Source organism: Ictalurus furcatus, chromosome 16 (assembly GCF_023375685.1).
Source record: "Ictalurus furcatus strain D&B chromosome 16, Billie_1.0, whole genome shotgun sequence".
NCBI lineage: Eukaryota > Metazoa > Chordata > Actinopteri > Siluriformes > Ictaluridae > Ictalurus > Ictalurus furcatus.
This window is the reverse complement of record NC_071270.1, coordinates 9,325,052-9,337,034: the sequence shown is the minus strand read 5'-3', so window position 1 is coordinate 9,337,034 and position 11,983 is coordinate 9,325,052. Positions and strand designations below refer to the sequence as shown.

Genomic DNA, 11,983 nt, shown 5'->3' with positions numbered 1-11,983 from the left:
TGCCCCACGTAATCCAATATGATTTTTTTCACATAGTTAGACATAATATAGTACTAGGAAATGTTTGTGACCTAAAATAATACGAAATATGATTGTTTACATTAAAATGCAAAACTTGATGATAAAGTATGATAAGTTGAAAAAAGTGACATTTTATGTCTAGAAAGTCACTTTTCATCAAAAGTACAATAACAAAACTAGTTCCCATTCATCCTGTGTCCCCTTACACACCTGTGCTCTTTATACGCTCAAAACGCTATACAGCGAACGAGAAGGCGCTAGGAGCAAAGGAAAGTGGTTTTTCTAACAAACTCATATAATCAGTTGCCCGACCTACTCCAATTTGATTCTTTTCATATATTTAGACATAATATAGTACTATGAAATGTTTCTGAACCAAAATATTACGAAATATGATTGTTTACATTAAAATGCAAAAGTTGATGAAAAAGTACGATAAGGTGAAAAAAGTGACATTTTATGTCTAGAAAGTCACTTTTCATCAAAAGTACAATAACAAAACTAGTTCCCATTCATCCTGTGTCCCCATACACACTTGTGCTCTTTATCCGCTCAAAACGCTATACAGCGAACGAGAAGGCGCTAGGAGCAAAGGAAAGTGGTTTTTCTAACAAACTCATATAATCAGTTGCCCGACCTACTCCAATTTGATTCTTTTCACATATTTAGACATAATATAGTACTAGGAAATGTTTGTGACCTAAAATAATAGGAAATATGATTGTTTACATTAAAATGCAAAACTTGATGATAAAGTATGATAAGTTGAAAAAAGTGACATTTGAAGTATAGAAAGTCACTTTTCATCAAAAGTACCATAACAAAACTTGTTCCCATTCATCCTGTGTGTCCTTACACACTGGTGCTCTTTATACGCTGAAAACGCTATACAGTGAACGAGAAGGCGCTAGGAGCAAAGGAAAGTGGTTTTTCTAACAAACTCATATAATCAATTGCCCCAAGTGCTCCAATATGATTTTTTTCACATAGTTAGACATAATATAGTACTAGGAAATGTTTGTGACCTAAAATAATACGAAATATGATTGTTTACATTAAAATGCAAAACTTGATCATAAAGTATGATAAATTGAAAAAAGTGACATTTGAAGTATAGAAACTCACTTTTCATCAAAAGTACCATAACAAAACTTGTTCCCATTCATCCTGAGAGTCCTTACACACTGGTGCTCTTTATACGCTGAAAACGCTATACAGCGCTTCAGAAGGCGCTAGGAGCAAAGGAAAGTGGTTTTTCTAACAAACTCATATAATCAATTGCCCGACCTACTCCAATTTGATTCTTTTCACATATTTAGACATAATATAGTACTATGAAATGTTTCTGACCCAAAATATTAGGAAATATGATTGTTTACATTAAAATGCAAAAGTTGATGAAAAAGTATGATAAGGTGAAAAAAGTGACATTTTATGTCTAGAAAGTCACTTTTCATCAAAAGTACAATAACAAAACTAGTTCCCATTCATCCTGTGTCCCCTTACACACCTGTGCTCTTTATCCGCTCAAAACGCTATACAGCGAACGAGAAGGCGCTAGGAGCAAAGGAAAGTGGTGTTTCTAACAAACTCATATAATCAGTTGCCCGACTTACTCCAATTTGATTCTTTTCACATATTTAGACATAATGTAGTACTATGAAATGTTTCTGACCCAAAATATTAGGAAATATGATTGTTTACATTAAAATGCAAAAGTTGATGAAAAAGTATGATAAGGTGAAAAAAGTGACATTTTATGTCTAGAAAGTCACTTTTCATCAAAAGTACAATAACAAAACTAGTTCGCATTCATCCTGTGTCCCCTTACACACCTGTGCTCTTTATACGCTCAAAACGCTATACAGCGAACGAGAAGGCGCTAGGAGCAAAGGAAAGTGGTGTTTCTAACAAACTCATATAATCAGTTGCCCGACTTACTCCAATTTGATTCTTTTCACATATTTAGACATAATGTAGTACTATGAAATGTTTCTGACCCAAAATATTACGAAATATGATTGTTTACATTAAAATGCAAAAGTTGATGAAAAAGTATGATAAGGTGAAAAAAGTGACATTTTATGTCTAGAAAGTCACTTTTCATCAAAAGTACAATAACAAAACTAGTTCGCATTCATCCTGTGTCCCCTTACACACCTGTGCTCTTTATACGCTCAAAACGCTATACAGCGAACGAGAAGGCGCTAGGAGCAAAGGAAAGTGGTTTTTCTAACAAACTCATATAATCAGTTGCCCGACCTACTCCAATTTGATTCTTTTCATATATTTAGACATAATATAGTACTATGAAATGTTTCTGAACCAAAATATTACGAAATATGATTGTTTACATTAAAATGCAAAAGTTGATGAAAAAGTACGATAAGGTGAAAAAAGTGACATTTTATGTCTAGAAAGTCACTTTTCATCAAAAGTACAATAACAAAACTAGTTCCCATTCATCCTGTGTCCCCATACACACTTGTGCTCTTTATCCGCTCAAAACGCTATACAGCGAACGAGAAGGCACTAGGAGCAAAGGAAAGTGGTTTTTCTAACAAACTCATATAATCAGTTGCCCGACCTACTCCAATTTGATTCTTTTCACATATTTAGACATAATATAGTACTAGGAAATGTTTGTGACCTAAAATAATAGGAAATATGATTGTTTACATTAAAATGCAAAACTTGATGATAAAGTATGATAAGTTGAAAAAAGTGACATTTGAAGTATAGAAAGTCACTTTTCATCAAAAGTACCATAACAAAACTTGTTCCCATTCATCCTGTGTGTCCTTACACACTGGTGCTCTTTATACGCTGAAAACGCTATACAGCGAACGAGAAGGCGCTAGGAGCAAAGGAAAGTGGTTTTTCTAACAAACTCATATAATCAATTGCCCCAAGTGCTCCAATATGATTTTTTTCACATAGTTAGACATAATATAGTACTAGGAAATGTTTGTGACCTAAAATAATACGAAATATGATTGTTTACATTAAAATGCAAAACTTGATCATAAAGTATGATAAATTGAAAAAAGTGACATTTGAAGTATAGAAACTCACTTTTCATCAAAAGTACCATAACAAAACTTGTTCCCATTCATCCTGAGAGTCCTTACACACTGGTGCTCTTTATACGCTGAAAACGCTATACAGCGCTTCAGAAGGCGCTAGGAGCAAAGGAAAGTGGTTTTTCTAACAAACTCATATAATCAATTGCCCGACCTACTCCAATTTGATTCTTTTCACATATTTAGACATAATATAGTACTATGAAATGTTTCTGACCCAAAATATTAGGAAATATGATTGTTTACATTAAAATGCAAAAGTTGATGAAAAAGTATGATAAGGTGAAAAAAGTGACATTTTATGTCTAGAAAGTCACTTTTCATCAAAAGTACAATAACAAAACTAGTTCCCATTCATCCTGTGTCCCCTTACACACCTGTGCTCTTTATCCGCTCAAAACGCTATACAGCGAACGAGAAGGCGCTAGGAGCAAAGGAAAGTGGTGTTTCTAACAAACTCATATAATCAGTTGCCCGACTTACTCCAATTTGATTCTTTTCACATATTTAGACATAATGTAGTACTATGAAATGTTTCTGACCCAAAATATTACGAAATATGATTGTTTACATTAAAATGCAAAAGTTGATGAAAAAGTATGATAAGGTGAAAAAAGTGACATTTTATGTCTAGAAAGTCACTTTTCATCAAAAGTACAATAACAAAACTAGTTCGCATTCATCCTGTGTCCCCTTACACACCTGTGCTCTTTATACGCTCAAAACGCTATACAGCGAACGAGAAGGCGCTAGGAGCAAAGGAAAGTGGTTTTTCTAACAAACTCATATAATCAGTTGCCCGACCTACTCCAACTTGATTCTTTTCACATATTTGGACATAATATAGTACTATGAAATGTTTCTGACCCAAAATATTACGAAATATGATTGTTTACATTCAAATGCAAAAGTTGATGAAAAAGTATGATAAGGTGAAAAAAGTGACATTTTATGTCTAGAAAGTCACTTTTCATCAAAAGTACAATAACAAAACTAGTTCCCATTCATCCTGTTTCCCCATATACACTTGTGCTCTTTATCAGCTCAAAACACTATACAGCGAACGCGAAGGCGCTAGGAGCAAAGGAAAGTGGTTTTTCTAACAAACTCATATAATCAGTTGCCTGACCTACTACAATTTGATTCTTTTCACATATTTAGACATAATATAGTACTATGAAATGTTTCTGACCCAAAATATTACGAAATATGATTGTTTACATTAAAATGCAAAAGTTGATGAGAAAGTACGATAAGGTGAAAAAAGTGAACTTTTATGTCTAGAAAGTCACTTTTCATCAAAAGTACAATAACAAAACTAGTTCCCATGCATCCTGTGTCCCCTTACACACCTGTGCTCTTTATACGTTCAAAACGCTATACAGCGAACGAGAAGGCGCTAGGAGCAAAGAAAAGTGGTTTTTCTAACAAACTCATATAATCAGTTGCCCGACCTACTCCAACTTGATTCTTGTCACATATTTGGACATAATATAGTACTATGAAATGTTTCTGACCCAAAATATTACGAAATATGATTGTTTACATTCAAATGCAAAAGTTGATGAAAAATTATGATAAGGTGAAAAAAGTGACATTTTATGTCTAGAAAGTGACTTTTCATCAAAAGTACAATAACAAAACTAGTTCCCATTCATCCTGTGTCCCCATATACACTTGTGCTCGTTATCCGCTCAAAACGCTATACAGCGAACGCGAAGGCGCTAGGAGCAAAGGAAAGTGGTTTTTCTAACAAACTCATATAATCAGTTGCCCGACCTACTCCAATTTCATTCATTTCACATATTTAGACATAATATAGTACTATGAAATGTTTCTGAGCCAAAATATTACGGAACATGATTGTTTACATTAAAATGCAAAAGTTGATGAAAAAGTACGATAAGGCGAAAAAAGTGAACTTTTATGTCTAGAAAGTCACTTTTCATCAAAAGTACAATAACAAAACTAGTTCGCATTCATCCTGTGTCCCCTTACACACCTGTGCTCTTTATACGCTCAAAACGCTATACAGCGAACGAGAAGGGGCTAGGAGCAAAGGAAAGTGGTTTTTCTAACAAACTCATATAATCAGTTGCCCGACCTACTCCAACTTGATTCTTTTCACATATTTAGACATAATATAGTACTATGAAATGTTTCTGATCCAAAATATTACGAAATATGATAGTTTACATTAAAATGCAAAAGGTGATGAAAAAGTATGATAAGGTGAAAAAGGTGACATTTTATGTCTAGAAAGTCACTTTTCATCAAAAGTACAATAACAAAACTAGTTCCCATTCATCCTGTGTCCCCATATACACTTGTGCTCTTTATCCGCTCAAAACGCTATACAGCGAACGAGAAGGCGCTAGGAGCAAAGGAAAGTGGTTTTTCTAACAAACTCATATAATCAGTTGCCCGACCTACTCCAATTTGATTCTTTTCACATATTTAGACATAATATAGTACTATGAAATGTTTCTCAGCCAAAATATTACGAAATATGATTGTTTACATTAAAATGCAAAAGTTGATGAAAAAGTATGATAAGACGAAAAAAGTGACATTTTATGTCTAGAAAGTCACTTTTCATCAAACGAACAATAACAAAACTAGTTCCCATGCATCCTGTGTCCTCTTACACACCTGTGCTCTTTATACGCTCAAAACGCTATACAGCGAACGACAAGGCGCTAGGAGCAAAGGAAAGTGGTTTTTCTAACAAACTCATATAATCAGTTGCCCGACCTACTCCAATTTGATTCTTTTCACATATTTAGACATAATATAGTACTATGAAATGTTTCTGAGCCAAAATATTACTAAATATGATTGTGTACATTAAAAGGCAAAAGTTGATGAGAAAGTACGATAAGGTGAAAAAAGTGAACTTTTATGTCTAGAAAGTCACTTTTCATCAAAAGTACAATAACAAAACTAGTTCCCATGCATCCTGTGTCCCCTTACACACCTGTGCTCTTTATACGCTCAAAACGCTATACAGCGAACGAGAAGGCTCTAGGAGCAAAGGAAAGTGGTTTTTCTAACAAACTCATATAATCAGTTGCCCGACCTACTCCACTTTGATTCTTTTAATATATTTAGACATAATATAGTACTATGAAATGTTTCTGAGCCAAAATATTACGAAATATGATTGTTTACATTAAAATGCAAAAGTTCATGAGAAAGTACGATAAGGTGAAAAAAGTGAACTTTTATGTCTAGAAAGTCACTTTTCATCAAAAGTACAATAACAAAAGTAGTTCGCATTCATCCTGTGTCGCCTTACACACCTGTGCTCTTTATACGCTCAAAACGCTATACAGCGAAGGAGAAGGCGCTAGGAGCAAAGGAAAGTGGTTTTTCTAACAAACTCATATAATCAGTTGCCCGACCTACTCCAATTTGATTCTTTTCACATATTTAGACATAATATGAAATGTTTCTGAGCCAAAATATTACGAAATATGATTGTTTACATTAAAATGCAAAAGTTGATGAAAAAGTATGATAAGGTGAAAAAAGTGACATTTTATGTCTAGAAAGTCACTTTTCATCAAAAGTACAATAACAAAACTAGTTCGCATTCATCCTGTGTCCCCTTACACACTTTTGCTCTTTATACGCTCAAAACGCTATACAGCGAACGAGAAGGCGCTAGGAGCAAAGGAAAGTGGTTTTTCTAACAAACTCATATAATCAGTTGCCCGACCTACTCCAAATTGATTCTTTTCACATATTTAGACATAATATAGTACTATGAAATGTTTCTCAGCCAAAATATTACGAAATATGATTGTTTACATTAAAATGCAAAAGTTGATGAGAAAGTACGATAAGGTGAAAAAAGTGAACTTTTATGTCTAGAAAGTCACTTTTCATCAAAAGTACAATAACAAAACTAGTTCCCATTCATCCTGTGTCCCCTTACACACCTGTGCTCTTTATACGCTCAAAAAGCTATACAGCGAACGAGAAGGCGCTAGGAGCAAAGGAAAGTGGTTTTTCTAACAAACTCATATAATCAGTTGCCCGACCTACTCCAATATGATTCTTTTCACATATTTAGACATAATATAGTACTATGAAATTTTTCTGAGCCAAAATATTACGAAATATGATTGTTTACATTAAAATGCAAAAGTTGATGAGAAAGTACGATAAGGTGAAAAAATTGAACTTTTATGTCTAGAAAGTCACTTTTCATCAAAAGTACAATAACAAAACTAGTTCGCATTCATCCTGTGTCCCCTTACACACCTGTGCTCTTTATACGCTCACAAAGCTATACAGCGAACGAGAAGGCGCTAGGAGCAAAGGAAAGTGGTTTTTCTAACAAACTCATATAATCAGTTGCCCGACCTACTCCAATTTGATTCTTTTCACATATTTAGACATAATATAGTACTATGAAATGTTTCTGAGCCAAAATATTAAGAAATATGATTGTTTACATTAAAATGCAAAAGTTGATGAAAAAGTACGATAAGTTGAAAAAAGTGACATTTTATGTCTAGAAAGTCACTTTTCATCAAAAGTACATTAACAAAACTAGTTCCCATGCATCCTGTGTCCCCTTACACACCTGTGCTCTTTATCCGCTCAAAACGCTATACATCGAACGAGAAGGCGCAAGGAGCAAAGGAAAGTGGTGTTTCTAACAAACTCATATAATCAGTTGCCCGACCTACTCCAACTTGATTCTTTTCACGTATTTAGACATAATGTAGTACTATGAAATGTTTCTGACCCAAAATATTAGGAAAAATGATTGTTTACATTAAAATGCAAAAGTTCATGAAAAAGTATGATAAGGTGAAAAAAGTGACATTTCATGTCTAGAAAGTCACTTTTCATCAAAAGTACAATAACAAAACTAGTTCGCATTCATCCTGTGTCCCCTTACACACCTGTCCTCTTTATACGCTCAAAACGCTATACAGCGAACGAGAAGGCGCTAGGAGCAAAGGATAGTGGTTTTTCTAACAAACTCATATAATCAGTTGCCCGACCTACTCCAATTTTATTCTTTTCACATATTTAGACATAATATAGTACTATGAAATGTTTCTGACCCTAAATATTACGAAATATGATTGTTTACATTAAAATGCAAAAGTTGATGAAAAAGTATGATAAGACGAAAAAAGTGACATTTTATGTCTAGAAAGTCACTTTTCATCAAACGAACAATAACAAAACTAGTTCCCATGCATCCTGTGTCCTCTTACACACCTGTGCTCTTTATACGCTCAAAACGCTATACAGCGAACGACAAGGCGCTAGGAGCAAAGGAAAGTGGTTTTTCTAACAAACTCATATAATCAGTTGCCCGACCTACTCCAATTTGATTCTTTTCACATATTTAGACATAATATGAAATGTTTCTGAGCCAAAATATTACGAAATATGATTGTTTACATTAAAATGCAAAAGTTGATGAAAAAGTATGATAAGGTGAAAAAAGTGACATTTTATGTCTAGAAAGTCACTTTTCATCAAAAGTACAATAACAAAACTAGTTCGCATTCATCCTGTGTCCCCTTACACACTTTTGCTCTTTATACGCTCAAAACGCTATACAGCGAACGAGAAGGCGCTAGGAGCAAAGGAAAGTGGTTTTTCTAACAAACTCATATAATCAGTTGCCCGACCTACTCCAAATTGATTCTTTTCACATATTTAGACATAATATAGTACTATGAAATGTTTCTCAGCCAAAATATTACGAAATATGATTGTTTACATTAAAATGCAAAAGTTGATGAGAAAGTACGATAAGGTGAAAAAAGTGAACTTTTATGTCTAGAAAGTCACTTTTCATCAAAAGTACAATAACAAAACTAGTTCCCATTCATCCTGTGTCCCCTTACACACCTGTGCTCTTTATACGCTCAAAAAGCTATACAGCGAACGAGAAGGCGCTAGGAGCAAAGGAAAGTGGTTTTTCTAACAAACTCATATAATCAGTTGCCCGACCTACTCCAATATGATTCTTTTCACATATTTAGACATAATATAGTACTATGAAATTTTTCTGAGCCAAAATATTACGAAATATGATTGTTTACATTAAAATGCAAAAGTTGATGAGAAAGTACGATAAGGTGAAAAAATTGAACTTTTATGTCTAGAAAGTCACTTTTCATCAAAAGTACAATAACAAAACTAGTTCCCATTCATCCTGTGTCCCCTTACACACCTGTGCTCTTTATGCGCTCACAAAGCTATACAGCGAACGAGAAGGCGCTAGGAGCAAAGGAAAGTGGTTTTTCTAACAAACTCATATAATCAGTTGCCCGACCTACTCCAATTTGATTCTTTTCACATATTTAGACATAATATAGTACTATGAAATGTTTCTGAGCCAAAATATTAAGAAATATGATTGTTGACATTAAAATGCAAAAGTTGATGAAAAAGTACGATAAGTTGAAAAAAGTGACATTTTATGTCTAGAAAGTCACTTTTCATCAAAAGTACATTAACAAAACTAGTTCCCATGCATCCTGTGTCCCCTTACACACCTGTGCTCTTTATCCGCTCAAAACGCTATACATCGAACGAGAAGGCGCAAGGAGCAAAGGAAAGTGGTTTTTCTAACAAACTCATATAATCAGTTGCCCGACCTACTCCAACTTGATTCTTTTCACGTATTTAGACATAATGTAGTACTATGAAATGTTTCTGACCCAAAATATTAGGAAAAATGATTGTTTACATTAAAATGCAAAAGTTCATGAAAAAGTATGATAAGGTGAAAAAAGTGACATTTTATGTCTAGAATGTCACTTTTCATCAAAAGTACAATAACAAAACTAGTTCGCATTCATCCTGTGTCCCCTTACACACCTGTCCTCTTTATACGCTCAAAACGCTATACAGCGAACGAGAAGGCGCTAGGAGCAAAGGAAAGTGGTTTTTCTAACAAACTCATATAATCACTTGCCCGACCTACTCCAATTTGATTCTTTTCACATATTTAGACATAATATAGTACTATGAAATGTTTCTGACCCTAAATATTACGAAATATGATTGTTTACATTAAAATGCAAAAGTTGATGAAAAAGTATGATAAGACGAAAAAAGTGACATTTTATGTCTAGAAAGTCACTTTTCATCAAACGAACAATAACAAAACTATTTCCCATGCATCCTGTGTCCTCTTACACACCTGTGCTCTTTATACGCTCAAAACGCTATACAGCGAACGACAAGGCGCTAGGAGCAAAGGAAAGTGGTTTTTCTAACAAACTCATATAATCAGTTGCCCGACCTACTCCACTTTGATTCTTTTCATATATTTAGACATAATATAGTACTATGAAATGTTTCTGAGCCATAATATTACGAAATATGATTGTTTACATTAAAATGCAAAAGTTCATGAGAAAGTACGATAAGGTGAAAAAAGTGAACTTTTATGTCTAGAAAGTCACTTTTCATCAAAAGTACAATAACAAAAGTAGTTCGCATTCATCCTGTGTCGCCTTACACACCTGTGCTCTTTATACGCTCAAAACGCTATACAGCGAAGGAGAAGGCGCTAGGAGCAAAGGAAAGTGGTTTTTCTAACAAACTCATATAATCAGTTGCCCGACCTACTCCAATTTGATTCTTTTCACATATTTAGACATAATATGAAATGTTTCTGAGCCAAAATATTACGAAATATGATTGTTTACATTAAAATGCAAAAGTTGATGAGAAAGTATGATAAGGTGAAAAAAGTGACATTTTATGTCTAGAAAGTCACTTTTCATCAAAAGTACAATAACAAAACTAGTTCGCATTCATCCTGTGTCCCCTTACACACTTTTGCTCTTTATACGCTCAAAACGCTATACAGCGAACGAGAAGGCGCTAGGAGCAAAGGAAAGTGGTTTTTCTAACAAACTCATATAATCAGTTTCCCGACCTACTCCAATTTGATTCTTTTCACATATTTAGACATAATATAGTACTATGAAATGTTTCTCAGCCAAAATATTACGAAATATGATTGTTTACATTAAAATGCAAAAGTTGATGAGAAAGTACGATAAGGTGAAAAAAGTGAACTTTTATGTCTAGAAAGTCACTTTTCATCAAAAGTACAATAACAAAACTAGTTCCCATTCATCCTGTGTCCCCTTACACACCTGTGCTCTTTATACGCTCAAAAAGCTATACAGCGAACGAGAAGGCGCTAGGAGCAAAGGAAAGTGGTTTTTCTAACAAACTCATATAATCAGTTGCCCGACCTACTCCAATATGATTCTTTTCACATATTTAGACATAATATAGTACTATGAAATTTTTCTGAGCCAAAATATTACGAAATATGATTGTTTACATTAAAATGCAAAAGTTGATGAGAAAGTACGATAAGGTGAAAAAATTGAACTTTTATGTCTAGAAAGTCACTTTTCATCAAAAGTACAATAACAAAACTAGTTCCCATTCATCCTGTGTCCCCTTACACACCTGTGCTCTTTATACGCTCACAAAGCTATACAGCGAACGAGAAGGCGCTAGGAGCAAAGGAAAGTGGTTTTTCTAACAAACTCATATAATCAGTTGCCCGACCTACTCCAATTTGATTCTTTTCACATATTTAGACATAATATAGTACTATGAAATGTTTCTGAGCCAAAATATTACGAAATATGATTGTTTACATTAAAATGCAAAAGTTGATGAAAAAGTACGATAAGTTGTAAAAAGGGACATTTTATGTCTAGAAAGTCACTTTTCATCAAAAGTACATTAACAAAACTAGTTCCCATGCATCCTGTGTCCCCTTACACACCTGTGCTCTTTATCCGCTCAAAACGCTATACATCGAACGAGAAGGCGCTAGGAGCAAAGGAAAGTGGTTTTTCTAA

The 11,983-nt window shown here is 34.0% G+C and overlaps 1 long non-coding RNA gene across 1 annotated transcript; it reads right to left on the bottom strand.

Annotated features, from left to right (window-relative positions):
- Positions 1-371: 371 nt before the first annotated feature.
- LOC128620497 (uncharacterized) lies at positions 372-1,850 on the bottom strand. Its single transcript, XR_008388154.1, has 2 exons — positions 1,309-1,850; positions 372-658 (listed from the first exon to the last, which is right to left on the bottom strand). It is a non-coding gene; the product is annotated as an uncharacterized LOC128620497 (long non-coding RNA).
- Positions 1,851-11,983: the final 10,133 nt, after the last annotated feature.